Genomic DNA, 15,756 nt, shown 5'->3' with positions numbered 1-15,756 from the left:
TGGAGGAATATATGCCCCAACAAGACTTGCTGTACTAATGTCCTGCTAAACAGCTGCTATGGCCATAGCATCTGGCCCTCTCTGTAGTGGGAGATATCACAGACATACCTCTTAACTGTACAGATCTTCACAGAATGTCCACATTTTATCATCATATATTTTTGTCTGTTCCTCCTGAAATCTTTACTTTTCTGGCAAATAGCTAAGGATTAAAGTCATCAGGTAATGACAAACACTCAAGTTTAAGACTCCACATCCTTAAGTATATTCACTGTAATGCAAACTGTATCATTCTATGAACTTCCTAAGTTTATAACAGGAATATTTAAAGTCTGTCCCTATTTATCCCCCATCATTTTAAGCTTGGTCCAGATGTGATGCTCTGAGAGGTTGCGAGGTAGGATCACAGCTCAGGAGCCTGACTCACCCTGGGAAAGGACAGCTCATATATGACAACTGCATGGGTGTCTGTCAAACAGTTGTGACTGTGCCACTGCTTGGCCAGTTAATGGGATGTTTTCCATATCCGTGTTACCTGTGATTATGAGTATGACATATGCTTGCCTTGTAAAGCTAAGATACCTTTAGATGGCATATGCATAGTAAAGTACTGTTGCAGACATGTGTGATGAACTGCATGTGATATATTGAATTAATAACATTCAACTGCACAGTGTTCTGCTGGACAATAAGCACATTTGTGACTGATATCTGTAGTCACATACACATATACCTGTTTTCTGTCAGCCAAACCACTGGCAGGTCTGTGAGCAATGACACTGTAACATAATAGCCTACTTATGACTGTTGGACATATTCCAGGTTATTGCAGTGATGTCAAACCCTACTGTGCAATCAACGTACTAATGTATGGTGCAAATGTATTAATACAGTATCAATACTGATGTCCCTTTTGCCACCCATATATGTGTGCCATTGTCCAGACGTACTGCAGTAACAGGTTTTGAAGCATGATTGAGCAGCAAGACTGTAAATACTGTGTGCCATACTAACATACGACAGAAATGTATACCAGGTATCCCCTGAGCACATGTATGTATGCATATATTCAGCTGGAAGGCACAGAACTAATCACATGGGTTTCAAGCATTCAGGTGCATAGGTTGTGCATGTTGCACATGTGTGTAATATCAGTGTTAGTGCATGCAACAGATATAAATGTGTACAGCTACTGGTCATTGCATTGCCCTGACACTGATATGGGTATAAGAGTAGGCATGATTATCAGGTATTAATCAGAGAAGTGTCCACGTGTGTTATGACTCTCTGTTTATGCCTACCACTATCAGCTATATCAACACCTATATGCAGTGGATATCACACGTGTACACACCCCTGTTGGAATGCCATGTATGTGTGCTGTATGACAATCAGACCACTGAAGATTGTTTCATAATGTTTCTCATCTTGAGTGTGACCCCTAACCTGAATAATTCCATTGAAATACATTTAAAGATGTTTCTAGGAAGGTGAGCAACTATTGCTAAGTGAAGATTTTCCATGATGTTAGAGTCCAGACCAAGACAGATGAATGCTGTAACCATCTCAAGAGGTGCATACACAGCATATCAGTTTAAGGGTGTGCACACTCATTCAACTGGCTTATTGTACTATTATTTCCATATGTTTTCACAGACCAGATTGTTGTTTTCAATTTAATTGTATAGGCTATAGGTCACACTATGGGTGGCAGTTGTTATGAAATGAGTTATTGTGGTGTCATGTTCCAATTGAACACATACCAGGCAGTATAACAGGGGTGTGTACCCTTTATATTCACTGTAGCTATATGGACACAGCAGTACCTGACCTGTATATCCACCCTCCACCTAGGTAGATTAATCCACTTTGGTGGACAGCAGCAATACACAAACCACATAATAGGTTGCTGCATTGGCTGTACAGGGACACATAGGTGCAGGCAACAACTTGAAAGCAAGTCCAGCTATATCTGAGCAAACATGTAAGCTCACAGGTGACTTCCTGTAAGGGTGACTATGACTATAAATCAGACATATCCACACCACCAAGGACAATTGCAACTGTGTCTCCACACATGCTGCAAGTTTCAGAACAACACGATTCACCCTGTACTGGGGGGGAAGAACACCTCATACACACATGCTGTGGATATAGGCAACCTGCATCACACAGGTTAGGTGGGGACATCGCCACCCTGTCCACTCCAGTTGTACAGGGGGATATGAATATCAACCACACTTCTTCCCTCAGCAATAGTGAGCATGTACATATTGCCTACTGATGGCAACAACAGCATATCTCTATGGGGCATAATAACATCACTGTCTGCTGCCTACATGAACTCAAGCATATGCTCAAAGCTCCATCACACACCACAGTCAAACACAGATCTGCCACCATCCACACACCATCCACATGGAAGATGCCCACTGTCAACCCTCTACACAGAAATGAATGGAGAATAAAGGATTATACAATCAAGTGTCCAACATTGGGGGGAATAAGATAGCCCAGAGACAGGCATGTAATGCAAGCTGCTATAGCCATGATAGCTTGGAGGGTTTTGGTGTAGTGTGGATTATTTGCAAATAATATCCACTGTTGATGTGCATTTTAACAACCGTATGAGGTCCTGTGACCTTTTTACTGTTTATATCTTCCAGGTAACATGCAGAGTGCTCACCTACCAGCATTCTCTGTTGGGGAAACTGACATCATCACCTAATATGTGATTGGACATTATGCCCCGTTATTTGGATGGACAGCAAAAGATGTGTGGGAGAGGATCGCCGTGTGGAACAATGTAGTCCACAAGGTAAATGATACCGGCCTGCACAGCAGAACTTATGAGAATGTGCAGCATCGGGCCACTGACCTCATCTGGCATGCTCATCAATGGGCTGCTGCTGTAGCGAGGGACCGGCTAGCCACAGGTGAGGGCCCAGCCATCTAGCCCCCACTGATACCCACTGATACCCACTGAGGAGCTCCTCGCCAAACTTGGGCGGCATGCCCAATGCACAAGCCATGATGCTGAGGTAAGCATTGTGGAGGTGGGTTGCACACACACACACACACACACACACACACACACACACACACACACACACACACACACACACACACACACATACAAATATATCCGACATACATAGTTGTGGATGGGGTTTTCTAATGCACAGAAGTGCACATCTATGGTGAGAACAGGATATTGTGTATTATTACAGTTAGTACTGTAGATGTGCAGATATGCTGCATCCATCCTGTACCAAGGCCACATGTGAGTCTGCTGACACTAACTCCCTCTCACAACTATCTAGGACCCTCTGGTCTGCATATGGGACAGCAGCCTGAAGCTGGTGAGTGTGACATTGTTTTGTTGTTGCCTGGCAATAACCCAGGCATGTGAAGCACATTCAAGTTAGTATGCACACAACCATCAGTAATAGCTATATTGCTTTATGTGATAGATATATTGCTTGTTGTGCATGTTCGCTTGTGCTGGGGTTAATTGTATTGCATCACAGTGGTCACCACTGGGGGCTATCTGACATGAAGTCAACATTCGTATAGCATACCTCACAACTTGTCAGTGCCAGGACATCTGGACAGAGGCCAGCAAAATGGGCTGGACGAATGGCCTAAGGTAGGGTCATGCGTGACACAGTAGTGGTATAGAGTGGATATAACTTGTGTACACACCCCTCTTAAGATGCAAGGTGTTCCTGTTACATACTAATTAGGACCATAATATGACAGTCCACACCTCTTCCAGCCTTTATTGTGATGCATAACAGGAACAGTTCACTTGTCAAACCAAGTATCTGTACTCATGTATTGCACCTACAAGGTTGGCCACCTGTGAGGGCAGCAGACATTGTATCAGTATGATGTTTCAGTCAAGTATGATACCTCATGTGCCATATATGTCAGTACTCTCACTGTGGCCTATTTGGCTATAATATCAGATACATGGGCATTGTTAAGGCACAGAGACCACTTCCGACCATGTATGGGTTGCAAACATATGGATATTCCAGACACATCTGCACAGAGGACTGTACAATGGTGTGACCTGCTGCTTGTGAGGCAGATGCTGTTACTACACTATATAAATTAATGGCAGCAGTAGGTGGTCACCAGCCATGTATGGTGTACACATCAAAATGGTATAAGCCACACAAGATATAATCCTCGCACACACAAAAGCAGTTGCCAGCATTAGAACTCCTGGCTATCTAGGTATTCCTACTTTAGTGCTACACAATTATCAGATGCACCACACAGCTTATGGGTTCATAGGTTCATGGGCAGGAACTAGGATATTGGCCCTAGGGCCTATATAAGCCTAGCCAAAAAGGTACCTTGTTTTTTGCCACCCAAGAAAATTATTTTCCTGTGCCCCTGTTGAGCAGAGCCACAGAAGTGATCCCCTGGGTAAATTTCCTATTTCCCATCCAATCATCAAGATTTTTCTTGAATAGTGCTAATGAGGAGCTAATAAAGAGCTCTGTTTGACATAGGAAATCTGTTCCAGAGTATGGGAAGTCTCTGGGATAGAAATCTATCCTGCCAGCATGTTCTGTTTATTTGGAGGGAATGGGATTTCTTTAAGTGGAGCATGTCCAACAGCTATGGGTTTGACATACCTTTGTATGTTAGGCAGAGATTGCCTCTGAGTAGGTGATATGCGACAGAGTAAAGCTGGAGTTTTTTGAGATGGTCTGCATAGGGCATCTGTTTTAGGCCAGCAATCTTCTTTGTGAGGTATTTCTGTAGCCTCTCCAGTTGTTGTAGATGTCTTGTGAGGTACATACCAAAAGGGGTGCTGTACTCTATAATGGGTCTAATGAGTGATGAGTTGAGGGGAACAATGACCTCTTTTTTTCTGGATGAGAAACCTTTTGTGATGAGGTGTGTCATGTAGAATGATTTCCTGACCACTGTGGCAATGTCATTATCAAGGGAGAGACTACTGTCCACCTGTGCCCCAAGGTCTCTTATCACACTTTAGGTGTTAAGTAGACTGCCACTTATGTGGTAGTTTATGGGTACAGAGTTTTTACCAAAAGGGATGACAGTGTACTGTTTGGCATTGAGCTTCAGGCCATGGCTTTGACACCAGGCATTTGTCTCAGTGAGGCCCTTTTATAGGATGTCCACATAGTTAAGAGTTTTGATTGTGGCTCCTAGTTTCCAGTCATCTGCAAACTTCATTAGTCAAAGACCTTCTGTGTTTGCCTGTACGTCAGAGAAATAGATACCAAACAGGAGAGGGCCCAGGACTGAACCCTGTGGTGCTCCACTTGTCACTGGTCTGAAGTCAGATTTGGAGTCTGCTACTTTCACAGTGTGGGTTCTGTCCGTGAGCCAGTTGGCAACCCATCTTGTGACATAGGGATTTATAACTAGTTTAGTGAGTTTATCTATAATTCCAGAGTGGGAGATGGTGTCAAAAGCCTTGGCGAGATCTAGATAGACTGTGTGAACCAGCTTACCCTCATCTGTGGCTTTGGTGACTGCTTCAAAGAAGTCTATCAGGTATAGGAGACATGATCTGCCTTTTACAAACCCGAACTGGGTGGGGTCCAGAGTTTGGAGAGTACCAATGTCTTTGTTTATGAGTTCCATGATGATACGTTCCATGGCCTTGCAGACCAGGCTCGTTAGGCTAATGGGGCGGTAGTTCCCGGGGTCCGTCATGGCTCTCCGACATCAACAGGACTACTAAATTGGAGTGAAGGGTAGTACACAGGTCAAAACTGGTATAATACAGACACACACACACACACACACACACACATACACAGACACACATACACACACACACACACACACACACACACACACACACACACACACACACACACACACACACACACACACACACACACACACACACACACACACACACACACACACTTGCCAGTATTGGGATTAGATCTCCTGCCTATCTAGGTATGTCTACTATAGTGTCATGCACTTACTGGTTAAATCTGCTAATAACTGCACAGCTGTGGTAAAGTATTACTGGTGACAGACAGTCTGCCTTCTGTTCCACCTCTACATCATGCTAGTTTTTTTCTGTCTTGCACTTCAACTAGCATTATGGCTTGGCACTTCACCAGGTTATTGTATCAAGAAGTGTGGCACACCTGTGAGCCATCAGCAGTACTCATTCATCATAGATGTAGCCCCAGTACTTACTAGTTATATCCACCCCTCCTGGCATGTTTGAACGGCAGTTATCCATGCTTTCACCCATTAACCTGGTGCACTTGTCCATTCTGAAGCACTGTTGCAACTGCCTCATGTACACAGACAACCCTCCCCTCTAAACTCCAAACACTCAGACCTGTAAGGGTTACCCATATATCACTCAATGTGGACATATACACTCTCCAGCAAAGACTGGACTATCAGGTCAAGAGGATAAGATCAACAACTGCACCACACTATGTGGAACACGTAGCTCACCATGACACCCACTTTGATAGCCGTGAGTTACAGTGAAAAGCCACACTCACACCTTCCCAGAGGCACTCAATGGACATTTACCCAAACAGCACAGACCAGCAAGACAGACACCCACTCAGACACCACAACATGGCACATGCCAAGGGACACGTATTTAACCTACACAGTGTGCCCCTCAACCTAAGCTCCTAAGGCTAACCACCTTGCACAATACAGTGATCATGGGTTACTCAATACTGAGGCACACACATATCCCACTCACTAAGTTGAATATGGAGCAGGTAACAGCCAAATGTCTATCACATGCCAGCATCCAACACATGACACAGCCAGTCATGGCACTCCACAACAACTATGAGTTTCACTCTGTATCCATGTGGGTGGGAATGTCTTGGGACATATCTCACTGGACTACATGACAAGAGACATGGTTGAACTTTCTGATTATGTGGTCCAGGCAGGTGTGACAGTAGCCCTGGGCAGTGTACTGCTATCACCCAGAATGATGCTGCGGTACTATCAACAGCTGATTGACTGCAACATTGGCTTACGTGTTATGTGTCATTCTCAGGGGATCCAGTACCTCTCTGCTTGGGGTGACATGATTGACAGAACCCAATGACTTGCCACAGATGTCCTACATCTGTCACCACTAGGTTTCCAGGTACTGGCTAAGTGTCTACCCCTATGATGCTTTATTAGGCAGTGTTCCTAATGTTATTACCACCTTAACAGCTACACATATATGCAATCTGAGGGTCATGCTGCTCAACAGTAGACATCTAACAGTAAGGATGCAGTCACTCATAGCAGTCGTTGGAGTGGAGGACACATGTCTGCTGTAGTGGAGAGGTGGTTCACAGCAGCAGACAGCAGACCTACAGTATCAGGCTATGGCACATTCTACAGCTGTCAGCCCCCAAACATGGACCATGCCACACCTCCACAGGTGGTGTTGTCTCCATATTCATTATGGCTAGGAGCACCTCCAGACTAGTATCCCATCATAATGCATTGGAGATACTTCCGGTACAACTGCCTTGGGTAATATTGCAAACCAGACCATAGCCTGCTGTGTGACTGTCAATGCATATTCCTCAACACTCTGCCATCTATGATGGTCCAACACAACACTGACATCGTATGAGTCTTCAACTACCCCTCGATCACCTGGCAAAAGTAGACAAGCACCAGTACAGTGGCCCAACACTTCTGGGATTCATTTCCATTGCCCTGGACCAGCTCATACTGACCCCCAGAAGATGATGCAACAACCTTGATCTGTGTTCACTACTTAAATTTGGAACTGTTGCTTATCCACAGATGTCAATCCCTGCATTGTGAGATCCACACAGGCTGTAATCAACATGGACTTCAACATGTCAGCGACACCCTCCAGAAAGGTAACCACCTTGCAAAACTTCTCCAAAGCTGACTTTTCAGCCATGAAAACAGGGGTGGATGTCTTCACTGCACCCATGGAAATGGGAAATAGCTGCATGACTGTGGAATCATACACATAGGCACTGTTCAAACAGGTACATGAATGCATAGTACTAGCCACAGCCAATAGAATCCAGATACTGTCCTGCAAATACTGGGAGACAATGCAATGGTCCCCTGCCATTACTAAGGGGTACATCAGAAGGAAGACACTGTTGCAGATAAAGGTGGTGTCCCATGACTGTTGAACTCCCTTATTAGCCTCAAACACAACTTTGGATCCCTCATGGAATCCCCTACAGGCATCTATGACAGCAGACATGCAGCAGACACTGACAACATTCACAACAGCCTTTGTTAGTTACATCAACAGTTCCCACAGCATTAAACACATGTGCTTCAAGTTACAGCACAATGCTAATACCGATCCTAAGACAACAGATATAATGGCCACAGTCTTGGTAACACATTCAGTGCCAGCTTTATCCCTCTCTCCCCCCACAAGTGAAGTGCTGAGTGAATGTGTTCTCACATGCTGTATCCCATTTCCATTCTGGGCATCTGTGTGTCACCAGGATGTGGCCCTGCAGCAAGACAACAAGGTATGGCAGTGTGATAACGCATCCACCATGTCATAGGCAGGGTACAGTATGTGCACAGAAATCCCCAGTCTGTAACACAGTGATTGCATATGCCTCACAGATTATAGGGCTGAGGGTTGTACATATATGTATGTTGATTTACAACATCTCTTGTAGAATGGAGAATGGTACGTGTTGTGGTTTGGGCACAACTCCCATTGCTAATAACCACAAACACAGGGGATACTCATCAACCAAACACACTGAGAGTACTACACACACACACACACACACACACACACACACACACACACACACACACACATGCACACACATGCACACACACACACACACACACACACACACACACACACACACACACACACACACACACACACACACACATTTGCCAGTACTGAAATCCATACGTTCATTGCTTCAAAGGTGTGTAGTAGGTGAATTGTCCTGAAGGCTCTACAAGGCTAGTCCAAGGGAATACCCTAGCATCAGACCACATGAAAATAGTCCCCAATGTGGCTCTGGAGTATAATCACTGGAGTGGTCCCCAGTGGTGGGTATTGTATTCCCTGTTCACTCATCCAGATTTCTATTTTGGGTGGCCAGTGATGTGCACTGATTCACATGTATGTGATCTATATACCATAACATGGACAGTGTCTGGGTTGTGCACATGTCCCACATGCATGTTCTTTGAAGTGTGGAAGTGTGCATGAGGTCTCTGGGCATGTTGTGTGGACAGATTGGTATCTTCAGAAGTAGCACTCCTGACCTCATTTGGTAAGACCTGGCTATGTAACTGAGGTAGTGATTGCACCTACATAGACAGTATGATACGGGAATTCATTGGAGTTATTAGCATCTGTCCATACAGAGCATGTGTATAAGGCATGGTATTCCCTTTAGGCGGTACGTTTGCAGACTCTACAGTTGTTGCAGGTGTCCAGAGGGGAACATGATAAATGGGCCACTGCACACATTGATTGGGCTACTGAGTGGATGGAACTGGGTGCCATTTCCTTTTACTTGCTGGATAACACACACAGTCAGGAGATGTAACACATCAAAGTTCTTTCTGATGTCAATGGCACTATTGTGGTCAACAGGCATGTAGTCTACTGCAATCACACTGTGGGGAATATCTGTGAGGGAATTTGCAGTAGAACTACCGGTATAGTGGTTGCTGCCTAGCCAAGTGTATTTGTGTATAATTTGTGGGTGGAATGTGGCCTCTGAGTATTAGAAGGGTTGCCTATATTGTTAACTAATCCATACTGTCACATAGTCATTGCACATGCCACTAGACATTTAGGGCTGTGAATTGTCTACACCAATCTCTGCGGTGTTTGACAACTGTTGGCCTTGTAATGTGGACATTGGAATATAGACTAGGTCCTCAATATAATAATTTAGTAAAACCCACCCCCCAATGGATACCGTTATTACAAACTCACACCAACACTCACACAGAATACTGATGACAGACACACACTTGCCAGTACTGAGTTTTGAACCCTCAGCTAGCTATGAATTGCTACTACAGTGTTATGCATTTATCATACACTCCATGGAGCATATAGGACAGTTGCTGTCCCAAGGTACTTATAAGGTGAGGAACATCACCAACCCTTGTAAATACTGGCATTGGGTGATGTAGTGGGTGAGAGATTCCACCCTACCCACACATATTTACATTTGCCAGGAGTGAGGTTCAAACCTCTATCTAACTATGTTTGCAGACCATTATGTTACACATTTACCACATGCACCACTGACCTTACATTGGTTTAGGGGTGCCAACAGGTACTTCTAAGGTGAATGATATCTGCAGGACTGCTAAAGTCAGGCACTGAGAAGTGTACTGGGTGTAAATGGGGTCAAAACTTTAAGGTGCAGACATATATATGTACACACACACACAAACACTTGCCAGGAATGAGATTCAAACCCCTACCAATGTAATTATTGCTACTACATTGTTCCATATTTATCACAGTAGCCACAGAGAATATAAGCAGAACAGTGTCCAAAATACCTCTAACGTGACTGACATCAGCAGCAGTGCTGAAGGAGGGGTAAGGGAAGTGTAGTAAGTGTGAATGACCACAAAATCTGGTCTCAACAAAGACACATGCACTCTCTCTCACATAAACATACACCTTTTCACAGTTGCCAGGACCAGGATTAGAGCTCCTACCTAACTAGTTTGCTACACTACAGTATCAAGCAGTTATTGCTAGCACCACAGAGCTTATACACTGGAGAGTTGTCCAAAGGTATCTTTGAAGGTGAGTGACAGCGGCAGTGGTGAATGAGGGGTAAGGGAAGTTTAGTGAGTGTGAATGGCCTCAACCACATTCATTTAGAAACACACACACACACACACACACACACACACACACACACACACACACACACACACACACACACACACACACAACTTTACATTTGACAGGACTGAGATTACAACTGCTACATGGATACTTATTTGTACTGTAGTGTTACACAGTTATCACAAGCACCACTGAGACTATAGGGCTGGGGGCTAACAAAAGGAATTTCTACAGTGAATGACATCAGCACATCATGTGATATAGGCCAATGGGATGTGTACTGGGTGGGAAAGGCCTCATAATGGGATTCTCTCTGTCGCTGTCTGTCTCTCTCTTCCCCATGTCTGTGTGTGTGTATGTTTGACATATTATATTATGTTGACCTTAGATATGTGTGAGTATTCCTATCCAGTGTGTGTGTGTGTGTGTGTGTGTGTGTGTGTGAAGTATCAATGGTGTACAATTTGTTGTGTGTGCACAGACATCTGCGTATAACCGGTATCTGTTGTCCACTGTGTTGTGAGACATGGACTTCATTTCTCTAAGTGTAGGAACATGCCCAGTATGACCTTCTATATTGAGTGCGTGCATCCATTCCAGGGAGGGTTGGACTCCAGTTCAGGGTTTTGTATGCTATAGCTACATCTAGCAAACTGTTTCTGCAGGATATCTGTAGATAGGTTGCCAATATGGAGACAAAATGGGTGTAACATATGGGGTATACTGTAATTATTGCTGTCTGTGCTGCTTGTGTGACATATTTGGTTGTAGCATAGATTTTCTGACATATGTACTGTTTTACACTGTGATGTATCATGTCATCAACTACTGACAGTTATCATTCTTTACTCACAGTTATTCATCAGGGAAATACAAGATGAATGAAGCTGAGACCAATATCTGAGGCATATAGACTACACATTATGGCACACACCTGCCTGGAGGGGTAGCTACAGACAATAGACTGCTGGTTCTGTGTAAATGGTCCAGCACTTTGTTAGTATGCTGGCTGGGGATCCCCTCCTTGTGCTTTTCTCAACTTCACAGAATGGCCATATCCTGCTGGGGCCATACCTTTCAGCTGTACAAATACAACCAGGTTATCCAGAGGCAGGACTCATATATCTGGTCAGTTTACCTTCACTTTGTGGTTTACAAGCAGATTTGTGGCTATTCATTCATGGGTTTGCAGTAGTATGGGCAAACATTAGAGTTTCAGACTTCACACACTCCATGACATCCATGCTTATACCCCCCTCTGTTATTCTCTCCTCTTCCTAACATTATGTGAGCAATATCTCAGCGGTATCTCTATAGATGGGCCTTTATCCCAATAGTATTTATGGTCTGGTCCACAGTCCTTGCAGTAGGACATGGGAAGGTATGCTACTGGCATTTGTCAACATGGCCTTGCATTTGTTTTCTGTTTACTGTGTTAGGTTGTTAGTTGGGACCCCCTGACATTCCATACATTGGCACTATGGGTGAGGCATGGGCTTTTGCTAGAGGCCAGTAGGCCATTTGAGAGTGCTGCAGGCTGTCTGTTACTGCATTTCTACATGGGATTGTGGGGGGGGGGTGCACACCTGCAGACTTTAAACATTTACTATTTCCTGCTGTGTGAAGCTGGTGGTAGGTATGTGACCCTCATTGACATTCATGTGTGTGACCTATTGACACCCACAGTTATTTGGGCCATCACATGTACTGCGGTGGGGGTTATCACCTTCTGTAGTGCTGCCTAGTATGTTGACACCAGTATTTGTTATGAATTTCCTGCTGTCCCATATAGCTGTCTGCTGCTATCCCATTCAGCCACCCAATTCCCTTGCATGCTTGCATCCCTATCATAAATACAAGTATGAGAACATACTACTCCATTCAGTAATTGATAGGAAGAGTGACTTACCTTGTTTCTGGGCCAGTACTGATGACAGTGCTGAAGAGCTGACTATGTAGGCTGCACATAGTGCACTCTCTATACATGGTAATGCTCAGGTAGTGTCATGTTTGGCATCCCTTTTACTGTATGTGCGAGTCCAAGAGAGGTATCAGTCCCTACAGTATCAGTGTGTGTGCTATACGTTGCCTCTTTGCCAAGGCCTGGGCATACTGGGCATGCCTCCTTTTGCCTAAAGGGGCAGGCTCAGGATTTTCCTCCTCCGAGTCCCTCTGTGCCTGTGCTAGCCTTGGCAATGGTGGGGGGCTGTGTGGACCTGTCCCATGCTGTTCCTGCTGCAGCTGTTTCTGCAGGATCATATTATGTAGCATGGCACATACTATGACCGTTTGTGTACATGCAGCTGGAGAGTACTGCAAGACTCCACCGGATATGTCAAGGCAGTGGAACCGTGACTTGAGCATCCCAAACATATGCTCTACAATGATCTGCGTTTGTGCGTGTGCCACATTATGGTGTTCTTGTTCGGGTGTGTGTGCATTTCTGATGGGTGTCATCAGCCATGGCTCTAGTGCATTGCCAGCATCCCCCACTAGATGGGCATATGGGATGTCCACCCTGGCAAACGCCTGCTACAACTGTGAGCAATGCCAGCTGTGGGAGTTGTGATGGCTTCCAGGGCTGACAGCACACACATTCATAATAATGTCCTAGGCATCGCACATGACCTGGCAGTTGATGGAGGGGAAGCCCTTGCAGTTTATGTAGACCCTATCCTGCTCACCAGGTGGTACATTGATGTGGATGTGCGTGCAGTCTATCACACCAACTAACTCAGAGTATTCTACTATATGGTGGAAGGGATGCATACGTCTGGTCAACACCTCACGGGCATTGGGGAAATATATGTGCTCAATGGCATGCCATGTCATGGCATCCAGGAACTGGTGGAGTACCCTGGATGCTGATGCCTGTGAGACCCCCATGGTTTACTATTGAAATGTTGAACGGCACTACATCGACTGTACTATAGTCGAACACGGAAGTTCAAAAATAGTAATGTCGATGTCAAAAAATCAATCTAGGAATGGTTTTAACATGGGTCGATGTAGGTGTTCAGTATTATTCAGAACTACAAACATCTCCCCTACCTCGACCCATGTTAAAACACAGTCCTAGATTTTTTTTTGTCATCGACATTACTATTTTCGAACTTCCGTGTTCGACTATAGTACAGTCGATGTAGTGCCGTTCGACATTTCAATAGTAAACCGACCCCCATGATATCCCCAGTTGGTCTTTGGAAGATTCCTGTGGCTAGTATTCTTAAGCCTACACATACCTTGTTATCCACTGGGATGAGTTCCCCTCTATTAGTTCTGTGTGTGAGGTGTGGCCAGCACAGCTCAACGATTTGCTGTAGAATGTCCTTGTCCACCCTATAGCACTCTATCTCCAGCTTATGTAGGCCCTGGTTGGTTACCCTTGTTTCTGTACACTCTTCTCCTCCTCCTCACTGTGGTTTGGTTGTCAGCATTCTCCTCCTCACCACCCTCAGTCTCTAGCATATATTGATGGAGTAAAGCAGCAGCAACCTCTAACATTTTTAGTTAGTTTTGCCAGTTAAAAATCCCCCATCTGTGTACACCGGTGGTGTAGAGTTTGTGGGAAAAAAACAGTCTATAGGATGTTTGCATAGTTTATAGTAGTGTGCTGGGCTGCTGCATGTGTATTTGGCTGATTCTGATACATTCCACCTGCCAGCTATGCTAGTTTTCCTTGATTGCCTTCCTACTGCTGTTTCCCCTTCTCAGTTCCTTCCTATTTAAGTCCCGAGGCACGCAGTGCATACCCAGTGCTGAAATGTAAACAGTGCTGCCATTTCCTCTTTTTTTTTCTTTTAATTTTTGGTTAAATCCCCGTGCGTGGTGCACACACCCGTTTAGGCTATCTACACACTGTCCAGGCAGATCTGACACACACCCTTCCTTAGCTGTACTTAGCTTAGGGCAAACACGGGCCACAGAGCTCCAATAAGCTTATAGCAAGCATGACACACCCTCTTATGAAGTCATTCAGCTCTTTCACTTGCACTGTTGTATTGCTGCACCTACACGGTTAGGTACAAGCTGACATTTGAAAGAAATCTATGATTCAGTATAACTCTCCTCATTTGCATACCCCAGTGTGTAGGTTGTTAATTATTGCACTAACATGGACCCTTTCCCCTTGAAAACCAGTGCTCCCTGATATTCTTTACATTCTGCATGCCATTGACTATAATGGCAAAATGCAGATTTAACTTAAAATTAAGTTTTCCCATTTTTTTTATTTTCGGCACGATCCCGTTTGCGCCCCGCTGCCCTATGCTTAAACTGCCAAGATTGGCCAAAAAAAAAAAGTTTAATTTTCATACTAATTAATCACTTTTCAATGCCAATGGCCTTATATTTGGCCACTGGCATGTCTAACATACATAATACATGGTTTTCCATGAGCTGTAATGCCTCCATTTTGTCAGTTGCAGAAATGTACTGTTATTTTCTGAATACATTTCTGCACCGACACTGTTCTAGCACAGATACCTGGCAGCTTGGGGGATTGCAAAATCACCTCATTTGTATGGTTTTCACCAGAAAATGCGGTGATTTGCATATTTGCCGGTTTTCCATGCCAGAACAGGTCATGCATGTGAAAATGGCACTATCTTGAATCGCTCGGCAGCCAGTTTCCATGCAGGAAATTCACACTGTTCCTGCACGGAAATATCGGCTTCCTGAATCCCGGGGAGTATTCAGATATTGTTGACATCCACTTCCACTCTACATAATAAAGCATTCTTAACAGAGCTGCGGTATTTACAGACTTTATTCTGAAATATACACGAAGACCTGACACATAAAGGAGAGACTGGAACCTGTTTAGCACAGTTCTGGGTAATTAACAGATAAACACATTCATTCCAGTCTCATTCCAGTTTCTTTACCAGTATTCTACAGTC

The sequence above is a fragment of the Protopterus annectens genome, chromosome 5.part1 (assembly GCF_019279795.1).
Source record: "Protopterus annectens isolate FY-2018-M chromosome 5.part1, PAN1.0, whole genome shotgun sequence".
Lineage (NCBI taxonomy): Eukaryota > Metazoa > Chordata > Ceratodontiformes > Protopteridae > Protopterus > Protopterus annectens.
The sequence above is the reverse complement of the archived record's forward strand: the minus strand, read 5'-3'. Positions refer to the sequence as shown.